Source organism: Chinchilla lanigera, unplaced genomic scaffold (genome assembly GCF_000276665.1).
Source record: "Chinchilla lanigera isolate Chin_1 unplaced genomic scaffold, ChiLan1.0 scaffold00073, whole genome shotgun sequence".
Classification (NCBI taxonomy): domain Eukaryota; kingdom Metazoa; phylum Chordata; class Mammalia; order Rodentia; family Chinchillidae; genus Chinchilla; species Chinchilla lanigera.
In genome coordinates this window covers 3,927,026-3,952,157 of record NW_004955474.1, presented here as the reverse complement: position 1 = coordinate 3,952,157, position 25,132 = coordinate 3,927,026, and the positions used below count along the sequence as shown (strand labels likewise).

At 38.6% G+C, this 25,132-nt stretch overlaps 1 protein-coding gene across 6 annotated transcripts in view; it reads left to right on the top strand.

Annotated features, from left to right (window-relative positions):
* Arhgap24 (Rho GTPase activating protein 24) overlaps positions 1-25,132 on the top strand; it is a 438,515-nt gene that overhangs the window by 272,621 nt on the left and 140,762 nt on the right. Inside the window, exon 1 of one of the 6 annotated variants that reach the window (XM_005401372.2) lies at positions 23,198-23,365. The exons of 4 other annotated variants lie outside the window; for them this stretch is intronic. The gene's annotated coding sequence lies outside the window, so the exon portion shown is untranslated. Of the gene's footprint in view, positions 1-23,197; positions 23,366-23,415; positions 23,473-25,132 lie in introns of those variants that run through there. One more of the 6 variants, XM_005401371.2, reaches the window with a different exon arrangement.

Genomic DNA, 25,132 nt, shown 5'->3' with positions numbered 1-25,132 from the left:
AATATTCCAAGTACCAAAGACAAAGAAAAAGAGGAATTGCTGTAGATAGAAGAAGAATACAGAGATATAAAGACTAAATATAGAATGGAATCTTGGGTTGGACCCTGGAATACAAAAAGTAAAAATTTGGTGAAAATTGAATAATTTCTCTGGTGTAGTTTGTAATACTGCATCAAGAGTAATCCTTTGATGATGAACCTTAGGGGCATGTGAGGCATTAACTCAGAGGAACCTTGATGAAGGGTATGTAGGGACTCGGTTGTACTAAGTACCTTTTCAACTCTGCCACAAGTCTCAAATTCTCCCAAAATTAAAATGCTTAAAAGGAGAAAAGCTACCCATATTATTTTGACAGGAATCCAGTTTGAGAATGAGAAACTAGAGACTGATGATCCAAGTCCTACCAGATGTTTGTTCTTATAGAAGAATAGAATTGCTCAGATGGAGCCAATGGGGAAGCAGCTCCTGGCCTTAATGAACTAGGACCCAAACAATGAATAATTGCCCTGCAAACCACATCAGGACCTTGGTAGGAAAAAGGAAGAGGAGGCAGGGGAAGAAAGGGGAAGGGCAGAAATGGGAGAAGAAAGAGGAGGAGGAGGAGAAAGAGCTTAAGCAGAAAGTGTTTTGAATGATAAAATTCAACTATTAGATTATAAATCTTATTTATTTCATAAAGAATCATCAAAGAGATGGAACAAATGCTGCATGGTAACTTAAACCAGCTACACTGAAAAAGCTTCTAACCATACAGTTCTCTTAATTCCTTTCAGTGTTAGAAATTAAAGAAATTTAATATTTGCTTTATACAGTATTTAAGAACCTTATGACACGGGGAGTTTTTTTCTAGATATTTATAAGATGAAGATATAAAGTTCACTTAATATTCTCAGTTGAAAACCTCTTCATAAGAGAAAATGACAGTTCACATTAAGAAATCATCCAAATTAAAGTATCAGTCTTCCTTGTTCAATGCTTAAAAAACACAGGAGTCCCAAAAGACACACAGCTTGGAGATTAGAATAGTAAATAGTGCCTCCGCTATGAGCTATGAGTGATTAGATCTCATCATTCGTGGCCAGTTAGCTTAAACAATCTGTAGTTGTAAAATCTGTAGATTTTCACTTTTTTTTATGCAAACACATCAATTTTAAATGCACTTAAATAGTCTAATTGTGTGATCAACTTGCCAAAATTATATTCTACTCTCTAGTTATATCTCCCTGTTTGTGATGCCCTTTTTGTTAGTAGGAGCATCTTTGACCCACATATATTGTTCTATTTGGTGTTATTAGGAAATACTTTTGAAATGAAAAATATTAATAACTGTATATTGGATGTTGTTAACGTTAAATGAAGTAAATTCTGGGACAATGAAATACTATAAAGATTTTCCATATAGTTTTCATATCATGCAAAACCCCTTCCTTATGACGGATAATTTACTCTGTTAAAGAAATCTTCTTTCCATAATGATAACTTATTTGATCCACCTAGCATGTCTATTTGTTTTCCTGGGAAACCACTTTGAAGATATCAATACGTAATACAATAACCGTTGTTAATTTCCTACCAATTTTTCTATAACTCTGTATTGTTTGCATTGTTCTTATGTAATTTTGCAAATGGATGTCTGTTTGTGAATATGTTTTCCTTCTTTTATTTTTAAAATAAATTTTAAAAAAATTTCCTTTCCAAATGAAAATGTCAGTATCCTTACAGTACCTTTCTTGGAGTGTATGAGAAGATGACATCTTATAAAGTTCTATAAATTAAACAGGAGTAACCTAAGAGAGTCTTTACAGCCATTATATTTCTCTATGCTGATTGTTCTCTGTAGATTAAATCACATCCTTGTGTAGGCAATGGCAGTTCATTCAAACAGGTGCTCCCCCTTGAGAAAGGAGCTCTGTCCCCACCAGGCTTCCTTACCTTAGTATCAGGTATGGTGAATGTCTTGTTAGGGCACCATTCATGATGCCTGTGTTCATATCACCCAAGTCAGGACAGTGGAGAAGACCAGAACCACAACATCATTTGAGTGGCTGGATCACTCTCCTCAGTAAAGTCATTGTCTTTGCTCTGTGACAATAAAATATGTGGAAAACCAGAAGATATTTGGAAGATGGTTCCCTGAGCTTGCAAGCTTGAATGTGCACATTTCGTGTAACAAGTGTTTAATAACTGGACTAGGCCACTTCGCAACAGCTGTTTTGTAAGTGCAGTTCTTTAAGTAGAGCTCCTTCATGGAAAATGTTTAAGTGAAAACTGATCTTGGTCTCCAAATGTGTCTATTAATTTCTATGTAGTTCTAACCAAGTTATATAACCTTGTAATACCAACTCTAAAGTTTGAAATCCTTTAAGATAATACTTATATATACTCTTTATGTAAAACATTCTTAGTGGAGACAGTACGTTCCCAATCCACTGCCTACTTTGAGTTAAGAAATGACTTTTTAGGTTCTCATCTCCACCAAACTGTGATATAGTGGAAGCAACAGAACACTTAGGAGTTAAATAAACACATGTCCAGACAAGGACCTTGCTTGTAAATAATGAGTAAATAATGATAGTGGTTTAGTTTTAAATGGGAGGAATTAAGACAATCAGATGTAAAGTGATTAAACGTGTAGTTTGAAGAATTATTTGGTGGGCAGTACCTTGGAATGAAAGGGGTCACAGTTAGGTGGGTTGGTGTGGCATTCCCAACACTAGCCGTTCTTGAGGAAGCCCTTACCACCCATGAATTTCTGTTTTCACCTTCTCAAAGCTTTAATAATCATTGAAAATTCAGCAAAGGGGCGGGGATGTAGCTCAGCGGCATAAGTGCTTGCCTGGCAAGCCTGAGGTCATGAGTTTGATTCCAGGTACTAAAAAAAAAAAGAAAAATCAGCAAAGCTAGAAACAAATTACATATTAAGGTATGTAAATTACCTGGCACCCTGTCCAAGCTCCATATACAGTTCTTAACATTGTACTTTACAGTTATATTCATGCAAACTTCAGAATACCAAGCTAACACATGCAGGTTTGACTTCTGTCTTTGAGACCAATGTGTGAGTACATAGCTGCAGTGTCCTTTTGTACCAGTTGAGGTTTCCAAGTATTACAACTTTCCGTACTAGAAAATACTATTGCTTAGAAAAGTGTGCTTACTTCTTGTAACATTTTTCTTAAGTAAAATGTAGCTTATTGTGTTTGCTTTCTAAGATGGATTTCTAAGGGGCTCTGGTCCATTGCTGGAGTACAGAGCAGAGAGGCAGAATAATAAGTTCATAGCTGCAGCTTGAGAACAACTTTTACACATCTGTTCTGATGCTTATTTCTCTATTGTTTCTTTACAAACTCTACATCTATTTCCTTATGCTTCATGAACTTGAGGTTTAATTTTCCACCAAATCATTTTAGACCTTTAGATCTTTCTGTTTCTAGAACTTATAGCCACTATGTATCGCAAATTATTTCCAAGAGACATCATTTAATTAATTTTAAAAATGTTTCATCCACACAGGGCTTTATATTTTTCAAAACTTTATTTTATTCTATTCTCATAGAATCTTTCTACTCTACCCCTGTCTTGGGTTTTTCTCTTGCAGACGTTAGCTATATCCAGAGTTGGGAAACTGCCAAAGACCAAATAATCTTCCTCCTCACCCAAAACTCCCCCTTTGCAATATTTAGTTCAAAGACCCATGGAGCTTTGGAGGTGGGGCAAGGTACCGCATGGTTTGGGTTGTTTTTTGTGTTAATCAGTGACTTCTTGCCATTTCTCTTTCCTTTAATCTCTGGCTATAATAGGCTGCTATCTTAGTTGCAGATAGATGCTGACAAAACAGGAACAAAGGTATGAGATAAAAGTTTATTTGAGCTGCAAGTTTATAGCAAACATGAATGCAAGCTGATTAGAGAGCCTGTGGTGAGACTTATAGGGAGGGTCTCATAAAAATAGATCATCTTGATACTTTTGCATTTGGAAATGTCTGCTGGAAAGTCTTTGTTACTGACTATTCCTTTCCAAAGAGATGATTCTGACCAAGAGTCTTTCTTCCTCCCCCATCTCGTTTTTAATAGCAGCAAAGGCAAGGGCGACATTTAGGTCCAGTAAGGGTATGCACAGGTGGAAATGAAGCAGTTTTGTGGAACAGCCAGGATGACTGTTCAGCTCCTTTGATAAATTCCCCGACATCTGTTCCAGAGTCATTTTGCTACACCAACCTACCATTAACAAACAGTGAGGACTTTAATTAACTGAACATACCAAGGAGCGGAGCTCTGATCAAATGGCACCATCTGGAGTAGGAAGATGTAAAATGTTCTCCTCGGCTGTGCTGATGAGGGGCACTATTAAAATTCGTCTCGATCACAAATGATTCCCCGGCTGTTATAAGGTTCTTTATTAGTAGCAAATGCTTCATGATTTGGAATACTTTGCTCCAGAGGGCCACAGCATTAAAATGTAAATTTCCTGAGCTTTGGGTTTTTTACTTTGGCCTTTTGCTAATGCTCCATTAGTGCTCATTAATTCTTCGTGCTGTGCAAAGGATCGTGCTCATCAGTTTTGAGTTTGAAGAAGAAGAGGTCAACCAGAAACTAGTTATGTCCAAGTCCTTGTCAATTTTTCTTAATAAACCTATTTGGAAATTCAATATGAAGTCAGAATGGTCTCCCTAGAAAAACCCACTTGTCCACGTTATCATAGAATGTAGAGTCTGAGTTGTGGCTTCTTAGGCTCTCAGAGGCATTTATGCTGAGGTATGGGTCATAGATCAAGGCTCTCTTTCCCAGATCTATGCTTACTTATCTTCCATGGCCTCATGTGTCTCATTCAATTGCCTCATCTGACCAGAATTTTAAAGTCCCTCAGAAAATATGACCGTTGGACATGGAAAACTATACTTTTTCCAGTTTGGTTCAATCTAATAGTTTCCAACTGCATGTTTACACTCTTGACCCGAAGAAATGATAAGTGAAATCTATTGGAAGTCATCCATGTTGGCATCCACTGATCTACCCAAGGTAGGGTGCGAGGGGCTCGAAGTAGATTCTGAGGGAAGGTACAGCTTGAGGACTCTCCCCAGACCTCCTGGCAGTGAAGCAATGCTTCCTGCCAGTGAGGTTAAAGTGCAAGGCAGCTTAGTGTGCAAAGCAGAGGCATTACTGAAAATATGTTGTCTGCAAAAGTGTCTGACAATCATGAAATACATGGTCTAAGACTCTACAGTCTCTTTTAAGAGACTAGAATTTGGGAAAAAGTTTAAGGAAACAATCTTAATATCACAGGGGGACTGGGCATTCATGTGTAAGAGCTGTTCCTCATGACAGGGACTTTTTAAAGGAGTCTATTGAGAATTCAAGAGGAGAATGTTGCCCCATTGTCCTCCATGATCTGATAAAACAAGAGCAAAGTGGGAAAGAAATAAACATTTTTCAACAGCTCTTTCATTATATCACCATATTATTTTCAGAAATTCACTTGAGCAATCTCTAGCTTTAATTTCCCACTTATGAAGTGAGAATGGTAATATACAGTTCAGAAATGATGTAATTAAGAGAAAGCTTATGGCTATACCGGTATTTGTAGCTTTTGTTACACGTGCAATTTCCTAACTTTAGTTATATTTATATCGATCCAAATAAAGCCTTTCAATTTTAAGTGGTAGAGCAAAACAGTATGTGGGATCCGTCTTTTAACTTATCACAAAAACTTTATTACACCTTTCTATGGTAAATGTATTTACTTTGTAGCAAAATCAAAAGCATCCAATGTCAAAAATGTATTTTCATCTATCACTAATGTCTTCCAAGTTAGAGAGCTTTTGGTATTTGTGAAAGTGGGTAGTTACAACAGCAAGTTTGATCCACTACTGACCCAGTGTCAACCCATTCCATTGTTTTTCTAATTATCTTAAATCAAACCCTGAAATTCAAGCCATCAGGGTATTGCATAAACAAAAATCCAAGCTAAACCGTTATTATTCAACCTTGGCCTCACCTCACCCACCCTTTCTGAAAGCTGGGGTTGTCAATATTCCTATTCACAGTTCTTCAACTCACAGGAGGCTGAATCAAAGGAATCTAGAAAAAAATAAAGATAGGTAGAAAAAACAAGGAAAAATATAATTTTAAAATTATACCTTAAAAGAAAACCTGAAACTTGAGGTTTACATCCTACTCTTTCCAGTGCTCAGGTCTGGCCCAGAAGCGCATCATGCAGTCTCCTCCAGGCCCTGTCATCTCCCTTCAAGTGCCCTGTCCCAAGGACCTGCCAAAGCCTCCAGGTCTGTTCAGTCATGGAGTCTTGCCCCAGGTCACCAGCATCCTTCTCCCCTCTAAAACTTCTCCTTACCTCTATTTCCTCCTTCCCCTAAAACACTACCCCCCTTTGGGCTGGGGATTTAGCTCAGTGGCAAAAGCGCCTGCCTGGCAAGCGCAAGGCCGTGAGTTCGGTTCCCGGTACCGGAGAAAAACAAAAAAAAAAACAAAAAAAAACAATAAAACACTACCCTCTACACAACATGAGCCTTTATGAGCACAGTGCTGGTCTGTCTTCCTTGGAAATGGGAGAGTTTTTCTTTATCAACTGACCCTAATAAATACTTTTATTTACTTGCACTGACAGTTTTACATTGTTGTTTGTTGCTTCTTATATGGAAGTAACCAGATGTTCCTGCATTTTTCTTCTATTTTTCTCCCAATTCCAAAAATATGCTTTTAATTTCATTGTTATCCTTCTGAGAAAACTATACAGCAAGCATCTGTATAAGGCAAGCAAAGTCCTCCAGGTTAAGTTCTTGGGGTTACAAATAGGTATCTTCAGCCCTCTCAGTTATACCTCAGTGACTCAACAGATGTTCGCCGTTCAACTCCCAGCTGTAATGCTTTGTATATTTCCTTCTTCCACCTCTCTAACCACTCTACCGCTTTAACTTTTTTTCTCCAGTGTGAATCCTTCATCATTTACATCTCATTCTCTCCAGTGCTCCTCCAGTTGTCTCATACAAAATTATTTTGTTCAAGTTTCTTCAAATAAGAAAACATAGCTTCTAGCCTGTCCAGAAAGAGGTCTTCTGAGGAATGGATTTACAGGCACTGTAAGGAAGTAACTAACTCTATCCCATCTCCTTCTGCCCCTCCTCATGGTGCTGGACTCCTAGAAGCCTTCAGAGGGAAGGGGAATCAGGAGAAATCCTCTCACAGATGCCTCCAGACGCACCTGCAGGTTAGAAACGCCTGTATGAACTGAGTCTAGAAATTAAAAAGTTGTTCCTGATCTAGCACCTCTCTCTCGGTCTCCTTTTGAGATTTTGAATGATAGATTTTATTCTTGTTGGTAATCTAAATGTCCATGAGGTAGTAATTTGGTGCTTTGATTAAGAAAGAAAAAGACCCCAAACAAATAGCAACTAAGTTAAAAAAAAGTTTTCTTTGATGAGAGAAGGTAGGTAATTAGGAAAATTAATCCATGCCCATAAGCTCTTTGTGGAGTGTGAGCTTGCAGATGGTATCACATATGGGACATTATAGTTTAGAGCTAAAATGCCCTCCAAAGACCTTGTACACTTAGAGCGGGGCTTTTGGAGAGTGACTGGATGGTAGGTATGAGGTACCGCTAAGGGTTAATTCCTGGAGGCATTCATGTTGTTGGGAGGTGGGACCTGGTCTATAGAGGCAGGGATCTGAGGACATGACCCGGAAAGATTACCTGTCTCCCCGCCCCCCCCAGGCTCCTCCCTCCTCTTCCTGCTTCCTGGGTGTGATGACCCGAGTAGCTTTTCTCTGTTGTGCTGCTCTGCCATGTGGTTCTGCCTTGGGGCCAGCTGACCATGAACTGTACTCATGTCCTTCTTTAACTTGTGGGTGCTGGATGGAGGAAATTAAGACACAAGGTCATTGCAGAGTCATTCACACCACCCCTTCATTAGGTTCAAGGTAAGTAGCTAACAGCATTGGGTAGAAAAAGCACTACCCATATCCTGCTAGAGTTTGGTAAACAGAGGGAGATGGACCTCAGAGTCTGCAGGTTTAGAGCAAAAGTGATACAGGGGAAAGAAACTCCGAACCTGAAAGATGTCTGGGATAATTTCATGTTCTATAAAATAGAAGAATGAATTTTAGGAACAACAGAGGGTAAGAGCAGAATGTATTTACTGGGGGAAAGAAAGCTTCTGTCTGACAGAGAGACAGAAGGGGATGTGAGTAGGTTGCCAAGGACCCTGTCTTTTCTAGGGATTCTTATAGAGCAAAACCACAAGGTGAGGCAGGTCCATGGTGGGGAAAAGGGAGGAAGTCACAAGGTGGGCATGAGGCAGGACAAAACTGTGTTCAATCAATGCGACTATGGGTATAATTGTTCCGGTAAAACTGATTAACTGAGGATCAAATGAAGAAGCAAATCATGTACCAAGCAGACATGAATACAGAACTGGGCTTTTCCTGTAGGGGGTTGGGTTAGTGACTCTGGTTTTTTTAAAGTTGATTGATACCTATGTAGAATATCAGTCTCTGATGTCCATCCCTAGGGAGGTGTGTGGGTCCATTTGTTTAATCTTTTGTCTTAAGGTCTCTCCCACAGTTGCAAGGTATCTTGTTTCCCATACTGGTTTCTTCGAGGGCCTGGCCCTATCTGACTGCCTATAATATTTCTATCTAACTCAGTTGGCTACAACAGAAGGACATTCTATGACTAAAAATACAAAACAGAATCAAAGACAGTGTCCCTAGTTGTCACTTTAAATATTTATTGATATATATCTAGCCACCATTGTCAACATTATTAGCAGTTTGGGGATTTCTATATCAGGAGCTGAAAGGAGTTGAAACTGTTGAGGCAAATGTGCTTATTTAATTGAGTCACCCATGGAGGCCAGATTCAGAGACAAGCAAGTTTACTAGGGGCCAACGGTGGGCACCCAGTACATGACTGAGCACTGACTCCAAAGGGGAGGAGGAGAGAATAGATATATAGTTCTAGCTCTGGAGCTAGTTCTGAGTCTGTGGGTGGTGGTGGTGCTGATATGATTTAGTGCAGCTATAGAAAGACTACAAAGTATGGGCTTAGTTTGTGACAAAGGAATAAAGGTGTTTGTGTTTGACATTTTACATAGGGGACAAGCGGTCTTATGACAGAGCATGGGGTGGTATCGGGTTAGGTAGTTATGACAATATTTACAAGAAACAAACTTAAGGAAATAGGAACTTAAACTTTAAAATGGCACTAGCACACAAAATAGCATTGGTCTGGTTTTCTTTCCCATGTTGAAACGAAAAAGCAAGTGAACATTTCCACTTGAACATTGGTAAAAATGAAGATATTGTTCTATAAAGTTAAGAAAAGAAACATAGCCAATTGTTCATGTAGAGATTCATATGTCAAGGTGTTAATAACAGAGTAAGAAAATGAATATGTTCATGTGATTACTTGAATAAGAATTCTAAGTAAGATCATAAATTATGACTTTCTACTGAAGGGCTAGTCACTGCTAAAGCATAAGGCAACTAAATATATTTACATGGCAAAGCTTATTTAACATTTTTAGCACCCACTTGGCTTTTTCAGGTATACAAAGTGTTACCAAAAATATAATGAATGTTTGAATTTTAAAAAATTATTATGGTAAAAGACACAGAGCCATTATTCCCCTCACTTTGAACACACTTATCTCATTGTTCCTGGGACTTTCTGAAGCAGCTCTGGAAGTCCTCTTTTGTGAGTGTTCTTAGTTGTGCTCTTGTGGCTGTCTTGATGTCCTGAACCAATTGAAAACATTTAGCTTCCATGGTCATTTTGACTTTGGAGAAGCAACAGAAGTCATACTGTCAGATGGAGTGAATAAAGTGACAGAGGACTTGCTGTAATTCTTTCATTTGGCAGAAATTTTATCATCAGAGTGATGTGTGACATGGAATATTGTCATGATGGTGGGTGAGAAACCATTTGTTCATTCCTTAGGTTGTTTTATTTATTCGTGTTGTCTCTTAAATACTCAAATATGTCCTGTTAATATTCACAGTTCACCTTAGTGCTCGTGAGGACAAACTCAGATGGCATAACTCCACGAGGTCACAGAACAATCAATATCACCTTCTTGTTGGATATTGATTTGGTGTGCTTTTTTCTCATGAGGACATTTGGGTGATTTCCACTGGTAACTCTGAACCTTGATCTCAGGATCAGAGCCATAGACTCACATTTCACTTCCCATGATGACATTTCTTAAAAGGGTTGAATCTGAAACTCCTATGAGATTGGCAAATGCTATGGCTTCTGTTAGTCAAAATGATTGGAACAAATCTCACACGCACTCACCTCATGTTATCTGTTGTTAAAATGGTTTGAAGGGACCTTGGGTGAAACTCGTCACACATGGCTACTGAGATTTTCCCCTGTGTTTTCCTTGTTGGAGTTCCCTGCTTTTCTGTGGGATGTCGCACGTCAGCAGCATTTTCCTTACATTTTTATCACATCTCATGGAGCCTTCTTCTGGGCCTTCTGTACTTAGTTCTAACTCTCCTTGTTGTTTGGCAAAGTTTCTGGCTCCCAAGACATTGTTGTGGGGCAGCAAAGATAAAAGCTTAGAGGACTGGGTGGGATGGGGCTTTCCACATCAGAAGAGCTATGAGTAATGGTACGTAGGGTATTGCAGTGTGAGGTGTGTGTGAGAGGGTGTGTGTGTGTGTATGTGTGTACGGGAGTCCAGATGTCAGAGACCTTAAGGGTAGGAAATGTGTGTGCCTAATAAAGAGAGTTCTCTTTCTGTTATTCCCTATCATCTATCTAGCACAGGAATGAAACTAGGATCCCGTAAGATATTTTAAACCCCATGGTCTTTAGAGTCAAATTCTGACCCATCACCCACCTCATCTGAAATCTGAAAGAGTCACTTAAAATTCTGAGACTCAATCTTTATCATCCGTAACCTTATCTTATAAAATCATACAATAAACAAGAGTCTCTCCAATATGTTGCAAGGATCATAAAAATGTATTTAAGACCCTGAAACAACCAAAACCAAGAAATGGTAAACGTTAGTAAAGGTGTCTTTTAACAAACTGCAACCTTGCCTTGCATATAAATATGAAAGTCACTTAAAACTTTGTTAAACAATGTCTCCTTCATCTTTAATTTTCAGCACAAAATAGCTGTATAACTTTGAGAAATGCCCTTAATCTGATAGGATTCCGTTTCTTCACGTGTGAAGTAGCAGCAGCAATATTTTTAGAAATGCTGTTGCTATGCAAGGCTGTGATTCTAGTAGCGTGGTCCATTTTTTTCTTGATAATAATTAAAGCAAAATACAGCAAGCACATCAGTGTGCCTTAGTGCATAGAGGCTCAAGCCAGATACCCTGTGTAACTGCTCGCCTTTCCAAGTGATCAGCTGTTCTATGCCTCATCTTCTTCTTTTCCTAGCCTTCCATTTTGCCATTTTAACTTTCCAATGCATGCACAGAAAAGATCTTTTATACTCAAACTTCTATCGTTTCATCTGTTATAGTGGTGATCTACTTTCCAAATGTAATAAATAGTTTTAATAAAAATATTAAACAGATTTACCCTAAGCTGACTAAACATCAGTACCTCACTTGCTCACCACAATCAAATAATAAATATGTCTCCACAGTGCCATTTCTCTTTTATTTATAAATAATAAATATGTCTCCACAGTGCCATTTCTCTTTTATTTATAAAATTATCATAACAAATGTTTCTAGAAAATTGGGACAATGTCACAAGTAATTACATGTTATTAAATTATTAATACAGAGAAGATAATATGTGTCCATGACACCCCTACATTTATGTAATAGTTTTAGTGAGTGATCCTAAAGGTTCATGCTATATAGTAGCTATGCAAACTTTTCAATATTCGTGGGAGGTTTGGACGATTTCTCTTCCAGTGTGGAGGTATAGCTAACTCAGTAATAAGAGACTCGAGCTACATGGCCACTGGCGTCTTATCTAATGTGCAGAGTTCATGATTTTATTGTTTAGGAAATTTATTCACCTCTATGTACTACTTGGAAAAATCAGTAGGGTGGAACAATAGTGAGTTAAAAAGGCTTGGTATCAGAGGTTGAATTGTGTAAGATACAGTGATTTTTTTTTCTTTTTTTTGGTTTTCCTCCGGTACCGGGAACCGAACTCACGACCTTGCGCTTGCCAGGCAAGATACAGTGATTTTAACTCAACTTCTGACATGATAGAAATTTTAAGTCTCCCTGCCTCTTTAGCAAACATTTCCCCATTCTTCCTGACCCTAGATGTGAGTTCAACCAGGAAGCTCTGGTGTAGGACAGAGGACAGCATGGATGCAGTAGCATAGTTAAGGGCAGTGGAACCGCCCAGCCCAGGGAAGGCTTGGACTGGAAGTGAGGTTCCCAACACCCACCATCCACACTACTGACCCCTTCATGCTACTGGATCTTCACAACATTTCTGCGTAGATTCTACCCTAAAGCCACACTTTTTCCTGCATGTGGCTCTCCAGTACTGTGTTTATCAGTATCCTTGAGAAGAAAGTGCTAGATCATGGTTAGAAAAAAGTGTGTGAAAATTACTGATTTATTTGATAAATAGAAGGAAAGTAGAAGATTTCTAGAATACTTTATTTTATTAGGATTAGTAGTTTCACATCTGATAAAATACAGTGGTCATTCCAAAGTAGTGACTGTTTCTGAGATATTTACTATAAAATTTTAGACCTTTTACTAAATCCTGGGTGTATGGTAGGGTATGTCCCAGTGGGCTGTTGCCTTGTTTTAACAAATTCTTAAAGTATTCCTGGTATTCCTGCCATCCTAGCTGTTAAAATCAACTCTTTCTGCCTCTTTTAGACAGTACTTCATACTACTGGATGATACTGATATTGAAATAGCATGACACTGGATTTCCTCAGCCTTATTTTTTTAATCTGGGGAATGAAAACAATTACATACCTCTAAGTCATTCCTCCATAATTAGGGATTTTTTTTTAAATTTAAGGGACAAAGAAAAGCAGAGCATAAACTTTTGATGGCACAGAGATCATCCCCATTCTCTTGTCCATTTCAACCTAATTTGGGACCCTGTAAACCCGGAAGGAAATGTTCAAGACCACAGCAGGGAGGGATTGGCTCTTATCACTGGAAGGGCTCCACTCCCTTTGAACGCATCCCCCTCCTTCTGCTGTCACTGACCACGACATTCAGAGCACTGGTGGGAAGAGGAAAACTAATTTTAGAGAATAAAAAGGACAAAAACAGGGCTCCACTTTTAGCTGTCTTCCTTTCTCCTCGTCATCTTCCTCCCCAGTGAAATCTTCTAGTTTCTTCTTTACAGCCGGTTCACGACACTGATTCATTGCCTACTGTCAGTGGCAATGTTTATTGCCTTTACTGTCTGTGTCCATTGGCCCATTCCTAGTTTTATTTTCTCTCACAAAAAGTCACAGCAGCCCTCTTCATAACAGATGTTTTGCCACTCACCCGCTCCATCCCCTGTCTAGGAAATGTCTTGTGGAGGAAGGTAGTTATCAGAAGATATATATTGGGAACTATTATTTAGTCAGTTTGAAAAAGAAGCTGCAAAAGCTGTATAAAATGCTTATATTATATATCTAACTTTATTCACTGATCTGTCATTCACTTTACAAACAAACAGTGGTGTAAGGTGATGGTCAGATGCTTTGTTTTGAAGAACTGCTTATAGACTTGCCTGGCAGTAAAGACATGGAGTTCCTTATAAAATCAGGGCAATACTAAATTCATACAATGTAGTGCCAACCACCACACAATGACACATGCTTACATTGTCAGTGGACATGTCATCTCTACATCTGCTCTTTGGTCAGATGTCATCTTATAGTTAAGGAAGCAAACAGAAGGAAGGGATTTGCCCCAGGTTGCTCAGGTGGGAGTGGGAGAGTCCCCCTAATTTCCATTCTAGTGTTTTCTTCTGTTTCCTGATGATTCTTGGTGACACTTTGATTTCCCTTACTTTTTCAGTTCCTCTTACCAACATTTGCAAAGGTGGAGAATATAAGAAAACGTGTATCGGTGCACATTTCTACTGTACTGAGAATGTTCGACATATGCACATCTATATCCCAAATTAAACTAGTATTTTTATTTCTGTGCTATACATTTTATAATAGACTTTTACAACACAAGTTCTGCCTTGTATTTAAACATAATTCCTCCAAGGTGCTCCACTGATGTTGTTGAAATAAGCTCACTTTAAGAATTTAGCTTCCATGTGACTACTTGACTGTTAAAATACACTCTGTGTTTTCTACTTTAAATAATGTGGAAAGTATGTGAACACACTGGGCAACAAGTATCAAAATAACAGTTCAAAAATAATTGTTAAGACTCTGAAACATAAAACTGAATAATCATAAATATATCTTCATAGGGAATAGGTGATTTAAAACATATAAGAACAGAATATAAATAATGACTCTTTTATTATTAACCTTTCATGGGATTTATCAAATAGGTTACAGTGGGTTCTTCCCAGAGGGGAAAGTGTATGTGTTGGTAAACAATCAGAGTGTATGAGAAGTCATTTACACCTTGTCACCAGAGAGAAATAAGTTGGCATTTACAAGAACATCAGCATCAAATTTCATTGAAATGCTTTGTTGGGCTAAAGGCTAATCCCTGTTCTAGGGATAAAAATAAGCATAAGTCCAAAAGTTGCACATACTTGGACCAATAGCACCAAGAAATTGGTATACAGCTGTTATGGTTGATACATTGTGTCAACTTGGGGAGCCTAGAGGTTTGGCTAAGGGATTCAGCAGTTCTGCATCCTGGGGTGAAAGACATACCCTTACCCTTCTGGGGTATTGTTCACTGTGTCAACTTGAGAAGTTTAGAAGATTAACTACGTGATTAAGCAGGGAGCCAGGGTGCTTACTTTGTATTCATCCTGAACCTGTGGAAGAGGAGGGCATGGAGATGATGTGAGTGCTACTCGCCCCCTGGGTGGGGGTAACCTGCTTACAATATAAGGGAGGGAAAGAGGCTTGCTCTTTTTTGCCACTCCCCCCTTTTGCTCTTGTTGCTTTGCTGTTCCACCACCATGAACTGTTGTCCTGTGCCATGTGCCACTCTGCCTTGGAGCCAGTGAAGTACGGACTGAAACCTCTACAAACTGTTAACTAAATAAACCTTTTCTTCCTTCATTTTGGATGTCAGGTATTTTGTCTCAGCAATGAGAGGACAGTAACCAAGACAACAGCTTAAACTGTTCAGCTGAATCCATAGCAATTAATTGTAAATCTTCATGTTTGTACCTTCACCATTCATCCCATTCATAGATGCTTTAAAACTAATTTTTCCACCTACAGACAATGTTCACAGTAAGAACAGATCTTTGACCCAGTGATCTGTTTCTCTGTGAATTTGTTGTAAAGAGATACTTTGAAAAAGAAATCCACCAAAAAGTAGAAAAATTCTTAGCTAAATAAGATAATTTCAGCAAAGCAACAGGAAACGATCAATGTTGTGTCTCAAATAAGGAAACACATCAATAAGTTGTATTATATTAATTCAAAAATAATATTACAAATATAACAATTTCATCTATTTTACAACTTACAAAATGTTCTATATTATTTTGTTTGAAGATTGCAGATATAAGAAAAATGTGTAAGACGCTCTAAGCCAAGTGGTAAATAAAAAGCTTCTATGTGATACCTGACCATAACCACATGAAACTCTACATGTGGGCAATTACTGGAATAAATATGCATGCACATACACACACAAGCATGTCTGAATAGAGAAAACTATACAGGTGATAAGGTGATTTTTTTTTGAACATTAAAATCTTTAAATGTAAATAGAACCTTGTCCCCAGGATAAACTACTAACTTTCAAACAGATGGCACAATGTGATTTTTTCATTGAGTGGATTAAACTGAAAAACAATATTGTCTTTTTTCTCTCGATAGAAATAATGAATAAATAATCTATGAGATACATTTTAGCTATTATATTTATATCAATGCATAAGTCACAAGTTTTCTAATATTTTAATCAATCTAGATGAAATTTACTGAAAATATATTAGCTCAGTCTATAAAAATAAAATGTAAGTGTACCCCAACTTTATTCTACTTCTATAAATAACTGGAATTATAACTATGTGAATTAAGGACTGCAAATAATGCAAATACACACGTTTATTTAGCTGTGTGTCAAATAAAATATTTTCTGTTTTTCTTAAGACAGTTTATCTTTATTAGATATTGTTGTTTTAAAAATATTATTTTTGAACCTGAAGCTCAATAATATCAGAAGAATGCATTGAATCCCCAATTTCCTGTGTGTTGGTCCTGTTTAAAGTGTTAATCTCATTCTTGTGAAGTATGGCTCCGCTAATGAAGTTTCTTCTCCGCATAAACGTGATAGCAAAATTTATTTCCTTTTGAAAAGGAAATCTATGGCTATGACTTTACTATTGAACAATAAAATGTTCAATTTATGTGGATATGGTCTGGCTACTTTTCCAGTCTTTCAAATGTTATTTCAATAATCTAACCCACTATAACAGGTGGATAAATGTTAGGCTTGAGTCCAAATATTCTGAATGGTCTCAAGATGCTTGTGTTGAAGACTTCTGTTTCCAAAATACATATCCATATAAATAGATACATATACATAAACATATACATATACATATGATTCTTGTGTTTAATTAACAGGCCGATGTTTGTTTACTTTGTACTCTTAAGTCCTCTATTGGCCCATGGTTAGGTCAGGAAGATATATGGAATACAAACCAAAGTGCAAGTAAGGCTCCCAAAGCACTGCAGCATATCTTCGTATGTGCCCTGCTCGCCCCCAGCAAACTTACATTGCTATCACAGAGGAGGTCTCTCTGCACTATGTGCTACACTATGTGTTAAAGCGACATCATTTCTTTGAAGACAATAGACCATCTTGGGCATATTTGTACTGTTACTGTACCATTCCTCATTTAGACTGTGATTATGTTTTTATAATGCTGTACCCTGCCATTTATATTTGTGCTGTATGCATTCTCTCTATATTGGAATTTATATCTAAACACAACTGTGTCATCTTCCCTAGATCAGTTTATTTCGTAAAAATCTGTGAAACTCAAACTGCTCTATTTTTCCTTGTATTATAATACTGTAGAATCTATATTTTTGTTTATATATACTCATGAATATTTTAATGTGGACACAGTAACACTGATAACATGTTCAAAGACTGAAGCTTTCCTCCTTCAAAGACCAGAAGCATGACAAAATAACTTTGTTAAGAATGATCCTTAAATATGAACTCAAGATACCTCTTTCTTGCTTGCTTGCTTGATTTCTTTTCTTTTTCTTTCTTTCTTCCTTCCTTCTTTTCTTTCTTTCTTTCTTTCTCTCTTTCTCTCTCTCTTTCTTTCTTTCTTCTTTTCTCTTTCCTTTCTTTTCTCTGAGACCCCATGTTCTCACTATGTAGTCCAGGCTGAACTTGAACTCACTATGTAGCCCAGGTTGGCCTCAAACTTGCAGCAATCCTCCTGCCTCAGCTTCCTGAGTGCTGGGGTTACAGACATGAGTTACCATGCCCAGCTCAAGTTCCTGGCTTTTCTTTTCTATTTTCTTCTCTGTCACTTTTTTTTTACAATACTGACATAATGGTCATTGAAGCACAATTTAGAAATTCACAGAGATTAAATAAAAGACAACAAAATTGGTATAATCTCATTATGAAGAGATCAAAATTACTGACATTGTCAAGTTATTTTTCAGATTTTTCTATACTATTAAATATTGATGATGAAATTCCTATCTCACTGTACCCACCATTTTCTATTAAGCTTTATGCAATGATGTATGTCACACTGCGCCATATATAATATACATCAGAATATACACATACAGCATGATATATGTAATTAAAATATCTTTATGAAACCCTACCATAGTCCTCTAATTTCAGTCATGATTGTACCATGCACTTGGATGTATATGACCTGAGGACTATAGATCGTGACACTGATGCTTTGAAGATTTTACCTGCAAGATTCCCCTTGGCAGAAAAAAGGAGCACCATGATCCTAAGTGGCCCTGGCTTTCTGAAGTACCCCTGAGCCCAAGGACCTGGGAGACAGAAGCCCAGTCTGTAGCCAGCTGGCCCAGGTTTCTCTGCCTACTGGAAACCCCTATTATAGCCTAGGCCCTGTGTGTGTGTGTGTGTGTGTGTGTGTGTGTGTGTGTGTGTGCAATGTGTGTTGCAGGGGTTACAATTATGTTACTGGGCTGTATTTTTACAAACATCTCCAACATGTGCAGTGATCCTGACTGTACAATTTAAAATAGTTTCAAAAGCCTTAATGTCTTCTCTTGTGTTCCCCTATAAAGGTATAATATTCAGTAATGTTCAGGTTTTTTTAAAAAGTACTTCACATTCTTGTTTCATCTTCTTAAAGCCAAGCTTGACAATGATATGTTTAAGGTGGAAAAGAAAAGCATAGAAGATATATCTTTTGCACCTAGAAAAATATCAAAATTGTGTTTTAAAATGCAGAAGACCATGGTTGCTCATAGTGTTCATTTCATTGGTTTTATCTACTGATGACTCTCAGCTTATGATTGCTGACGTATGAGTTTTCTGTTATCATGGTACAAAGACTGACACACATGCAACAGGAACTATTTACAGTCTGACCTTTTCCTGTGCTGGTGGTATGTGGCGTGGTCCTCTCTGAGAAGCTGGGTCATGGGGTGTCCTGGTTCCAGTCAGCCCAGTGTTCATGGAGGTGGACAGAAGAGATTGCAGAGGTCCTGCACTGCTGAGCTGTGTAGCTTGGTAGTGTTGATGTACCGAATGATTGTCAACTTACCGTATCTACAAATTGTGATGAGTTTATTGGGCCAATCCTAAGGCAAGGGGCATCGTATTTCCTATACAGTGCCTGATTAAAAGACTTCATAGATTGCCTTGGAACAGCCACAGACAACGGTTTAAAATTCTAACCACAGACAACGGTTTAAAATTCTAATGTGTGCACATTTCACATTACTTTCAACTTTTGCTTAAACAACTGTTAGTGTTTCAACAAAACTTTTTTCTCCCTCGTTGATAGATACTAGCCTGTGATGTTGTTCCTAAGGTCAAAAAAAAAAGATCCAAACTGAAGCGGGGAAGGAGCAGTAAGAAAAAAAGGTGCCAGGAAAAAAACTTTTTCCCATTAGTTTGCAAACTGGAAACAATTCCCTCCTGTTCATCCATGATCCCAGTTGCACCTCAAGGGGAAAGACTCTGAGGACCCCAGAGTGTGTCACATAAGTGCTGCCACTAGAAGGGAGCAAGAACCAAACTAACGCCCAAAACCTCTTCATTTCCACTCTCCATGATGCCCCTGTTACCCAGGGTTCTAAATTCTGTCTTCTTCATATTTTCAAATTCCAACATGTTTCCTTTTAAGCTATGATTTTAAAATCAGTATCTCAAAGTCTAAGAGCAAACAGTCAAGATTCTGAAGCCAAGAAAGGATAGAAATAACGTGTAATTATTCTCTGCTGTGGTAATTACATGTAGGCAGTTACTAGCTGCAGTGTAGGCAAACAATACATCATGGAACAGTCAAATAATTTGAAGGAAGCACCAAAATCTGCGTCCATTTTCACCATTTCTGAACTATGAAATAAGTTGAAAGCTTTGAAGGTAGATGTTATTTTGTTAAAAGATCACTGGAATAGTTTCTACTTTTTACAATTATCCCAAGTGTGATTGTTTTCTCATCCTTTAGTCTAAATAAAATGGATTTGGAATCAGAAATTAACTTTTTCACTGTGCCATGTTTCTAGATCACTGTAGGCTTCTAAAGGAATTAAATTTTTCCAAAAAATAGATAAGTATGAGGCCACTGTAATAAATAGGTTACAGTGAAATTCCAGTATATGTATTCTAAGCTAAAATAGCAAAGTAATAAAGACCAAATAATTGAACTTGATTCTTCACCTTCTTTTATTTGGAATAACTGGTTACTTAGGATGCTGGTTAGTGCATTGTGTGTGTGTGTGTGTTTTAACCCAGAATTCAACTTGAAAAACTTTTGAGATCAAAAGTAGCTGCAAGTACTCTTTTCTTTTTTTTCTCTACTATTTCTTTTGATTCATTACCTAAGGCTGGGGCCCAGATAGTACAACGTATTACTTTATCTTTTTAGAAAAAATATCTACACCAAAAATATCATTTTGAAGTAAGACTTCAAATTTACAGTTTTCCAAGACTGTACTGAGGGTGAATGAGAAATCCAGCTCCTGATAGACTTTGGATTGTACATTTCCCAGATGGAAGTTTTAAAAGCAGAGTTAAGGTATAGTCAGACAGGGGCATCCTTGGAGAAGTCTATGCACCTTTGGAAATGAGCTGGCGGGCAGGAGCGACTTGCCCTGCTTAGAGAAGTTCATATGAATAGTACTGCTATCTTGAGACACAACTTGCATATTTCTTTTGCAGGAATGACACTGAAAGGGTAAAACAGAAACAAATCCTATGATGGATTTCAGTTCAAACTCTACCACTTTTCGAATAAAATTGGTAGAAAGAACCTTCCAATTTTTTAGTATCCCCAGGCCCAGCGGACTGAAACAGTGTGATTCTAATACTGTACTCCAACCGCAGTTGAAAAAAGTCTTCTCTTTACATTTAAGGTCAAAAGACGGTCTTGTTTTCTTTCGGGATATTCCTCAAGGTCTGAACATTTAAGCAAATTAAAACGAAATAATGTATTAGATTTATTTCAAAGAAGCAGAGTAGCATTCTACCATAAAGACCTCTGAACTTGCTTCTTTGAAGCCAGGCAAGACTCAATTTTTTAAAAGAAATATTGGCACATAATAAGAAAACTCGTTTTCCCCCCTGCAATGTCCAACATGTTCATTGTTTAAAAAGCTAAAGTGTATTTTTTCTAATAATCTCTGAACTCTTCTTATGAAAGTTAACATACCTGTCTGTATCATTCTTATGTTTTTTTCTGTTTAAAATTTTTTAAAAAGTTAACTTGCCTGGTAAAGACTTAAAAGAACTTATCTTAGTAAGTTGCTTTCTTGAATTCCCTATCCCTACTATTTAAATACAAACATCCCTTCTTTCTCTTTCTGAGAAAGTTGTAAGTTAACTACATTACTCAGAATGTAGGACTCTAGGCTTTGCAGACCTTGGTTATAACTCACCAGTTAACAGTGTACAGGCTAATTATTGCCATTTCTAAAATGAGAATAACAACAACTACCTCACAGAGTAATTACAAGAATTAACTGAGGTGATAGTCCTAAAGTTGCCAGCTCTGCATGTCTCCTAAGACACACATATGTGGTCACACTGTTAGTTCTCTTCCTGGTCACCACCTGTCTCCCTTCCCTGCCCTTTCCTCTCCCACAGCCTAACCTCTAAATAATGCATCAGTAATTAGGAACCTTAGCATGAGTGCCGGGATGCATTTGTTATAGAGCTAACTCAGCAGTGAATTGGCATTCCATCTCCAACCATTCCACCTCATTAATCCTCTCTCCCCACCCCCTGAAACACAGGCATTCACCAGGACACCAAGCTAACTGTGAAGCCAGTCACGCATGTGAGTGTTTTCTATCAGAATCTCAACTGTTTGGTTCGGTCTGCAAGCTAGACAGAGCTCATGTTGCTCAGAATTAACTGACTCCGGCCATGTGGTAGCTGCCGTCAACCTGCCACAAAGAGGACAGCAGTTCAATAAGATCTGAAACTCTTGGGGCTGGGGATTTAGCTCAGAGGCCAAAGCGCCTGCCTGGCAAGCGCAAGGTCGTGAGTTCGGTTCCCGGTACCGGAGAAAAACCAAAAAAAAAAAAAAAAGATCTGAAACTCTATTTATAGCCCACTTGACACAAACCCTCTCCTGTGTGGCCCACAGTCCTCCCTGAGAATGCAGAAAGGATTCATGGGTCCCTCCACCAACCGACCAGGGCTCTCAAAATGAGGAAAGAACCTTTTCTCCCACCTCCCCCGTGAACAAAGCATTCTATCCTGCACGTTGTTTACTGCACCCTCACAACGCCCAGCCCAGGAAATAGAGCAAATGCTGCCACCAAATCTATTCTATAGATTACAAAACTGATGCATAGGAGGTTGAATAAGTTGCTGGTGACCACTGGTAGTTGGAGAAGGAGGTTAAAAGAAAGGGTCTACCAGTTGGCAAATACTTATTTGCTCATAAGAAAACATATACAACTAAGAGAAAATAATACTTCATAAATGGGTGGTTCCTTCTTCGCTTCTGAGAAGATTATCAACATCCAAGAAAAGAAAAGTCAGAGACACTCTCCAGGGATGCACTTATACACGTATGTGTATCTGTGTCTTGTGTGTATGTACGGCACTACTGTGTACTACGTAAGTTGTGTCTTCTCAAAGACCCCAAATTAAAATGTACACAATCAAGACTGATCTTGAAAAAGATGGTAGGAATTTTTATGAGGAATTTTAATTGATTCTGTCAGCTCTGAAACAAGTACACTGCCACTATTTATTTTAATATGGGAGTTGTTTACATAATTTTTGCATGTACTCCAAGCCCAAGACTTAATTAATATGAGATGACTTATGAACCAGGAAATGTTTTACCTTTAAAAGAAGTGTACTGATTTTGCCAATACTTTATAAGATCCGTCTTGAAGTCTTTTAGCCTGAAAAATGTAAGCAGAAACTTTTTTGGTGTGAGAAAATGACTGGTCACGTACTTTGGAAATGCTGACATCTGCTTCTATGTACCTGTGTGTGTGTGTGTCTGTGTGTATGTGAGTGTGTGTGTATGTGTGTGTGTGTATGTAGAGAAGAAAAGAGATAAGGGGGAGAGAGGAGCAGAGACAGAGAGAGAGAGACAAATAGGCAGACAGAGACAGAGAGACAGACACAAAGACACCGAGAGAGACAGAGATTATCGCTTCAAAAATGCTCTGGGTGAGCTGATTGGCTCTTTGCCATTTGAGATTCTGGGATTTACTGCCTGTCTGACCTCCTATTGTCCCAGCTCTGATTTATGGAGCTCAGATTCTGTTGAAATGCAAGGTGTCTGGAGTTCAGGGTCTTTTCTTGGCAGCCTCTCCTCTTCCCCACACATGCCTCTTGCTGGTGTTCACCTTGCGGTGACCTTGCGGGGCTCAGCACTGCACCTGGGCCAGGGAGCTGGACGCCACCGTACTGGGGAGAGCGGTGGTTTCCATTCCTGGGTGATGGAGTCATGGGAGAAACTGCAGAGCAAACCCGGAGTGGGACTGGAGCCGGCTCGAATGAGCTCTGAGCTGCTCAGCACAGAGCAGCTGCTCTGTCTCCCGGCCGGCATTTGCCACTGACCACTGAAGTGTGTGTGTGTGCAAGGTGAGCACCAGCCGGGGCATTTTCCTTAACCTGGAGAGGGGTTGCCAGGTACTGCGGTTGTGTTGGACGTGTGGGGAGCTGTGTGTCACCGTAAACTCAGGACAGAGGTGAGGTGTGGTTTCCCGTGTGCTCTGGTTTTCTGTCACCGTCCCTTCAGCACTCCATGGAGTCCAAACAGTGACAACTGCTTGTGCTTAGAGCTGTCCGTCTGCCCTGAAACCTGATCATGACTGTGTGGTCTCTGGGATTCTTTCATGAACGCTGCTGCCAGCCAATATAGCCGTTCACATACAGAATTCCGGTCTGATTGGAGGGCGTGTGAAAGCTGCTTCAGTCGTGACCCGGATTGCTACTTGTTTTGAGTACTTGCTGGGGTGTATTCTTTGCTTCAACCACATGTGAGTTGTGGAAACTTTGAGAGAGTCAAGTGCCACGGGGTCTAATCAGAGAAAGGAAGTGATTTGGGGTTTGCTGAGTATTTGCTTGTCAAGAGGAAAGCCTCTCTCTCTTTCTCTCTCTCTCTCTCTCTCTCTCTCTCTCTCTCTCTCTCTCTCTCTGTCTCTCTCTCTCTACATGTGTGTGTGTGTGTGTAATTTAAAACAACTGTTTGAGAAGTAAAAGAACACTAAATACTTGCTATCTTCTGATGTACTGATACTTATTGTAATCAACCTATAGAGCTTTGTTTGGCATATTGAGTGATGCAATCCCACACTGTGTGTGTATAAGACAAAAGAATTGCTGTGTAAGCCTGTGACCCTGGGTGAGACATGCGAGCACATACTGTACGGATCAGAGCCAGGCTCAGGATAAGCAAAGGGGCCACAATCCCCAGCTGTGTTGTGTGTTAGCTATGCAGGCAAACCTCAAAAATACACGTGGGAGGTGTATTGTTTTACAAAAACTAAATCTACAGATTTCTATTCACAAAACATATTTGAGAAAAGGAGGAAACAGCAATTTTATATTGCATAGAGAAGATTAGAAAAAGAAAAGCTTATTAAGTTTTAAAAGGAGCAAAAAGAGGACATGGACATGCAGAATAATTATGAGGGAACATTGGAAAGTGTTCCAACTCTCCAAATTTTTATGTCTAATGAAAGAACAATAGCACACTTAGGGAAATTCAGAGTCAGCAAAAATGAAGCCAAGAGCAAAAATTCTTAATAAAACAGGCTGTCAGCTCGTGGAACGTACTTGTCAGTCTTAATTAAATTGAATTCTGTTGCTTTCTGATTAACGAAAGTAAAAGAAAACCAGTACCTTTTCATTGCTCCCCATTTTGTTAGACCTTGAATATTTATAGAGTACATTTTATTAAAATACAGTGAACATTAAAATTCTCTACAGTTAACAATTGCCTAACAAGATTGGTATCAGCTATCCTACTTTTGAATCGTGTCGATTTGGAATAAAAATTCTATTACTCTAAACTAGATTGTCATCTGTTTCCACGAACATGTAGAGTGCTAAAGTCCCGGGACACCCTCCTCCTGGCCACTCGCTCTGTAAACTGCAGAACAGAAAACACCTGACTGATAATGCTCTGCTTTCTATGTGAGTTTAGAACAATGTCGTTTTCGTTTCACATACGTGGCACTTGAAGTATACCGTGGACTGCTGGTTGCCACTTCTGTACTGATACCTGGAGCACTTTGGCATTTTTGCTGTCATAATCTGAAATTTGGTCACTCCTTTAAAAATATTTAGCATGACCTTATTACCACGACAAAGATATGCAGAAAGAGTGCTTGTCACTGTTTTATA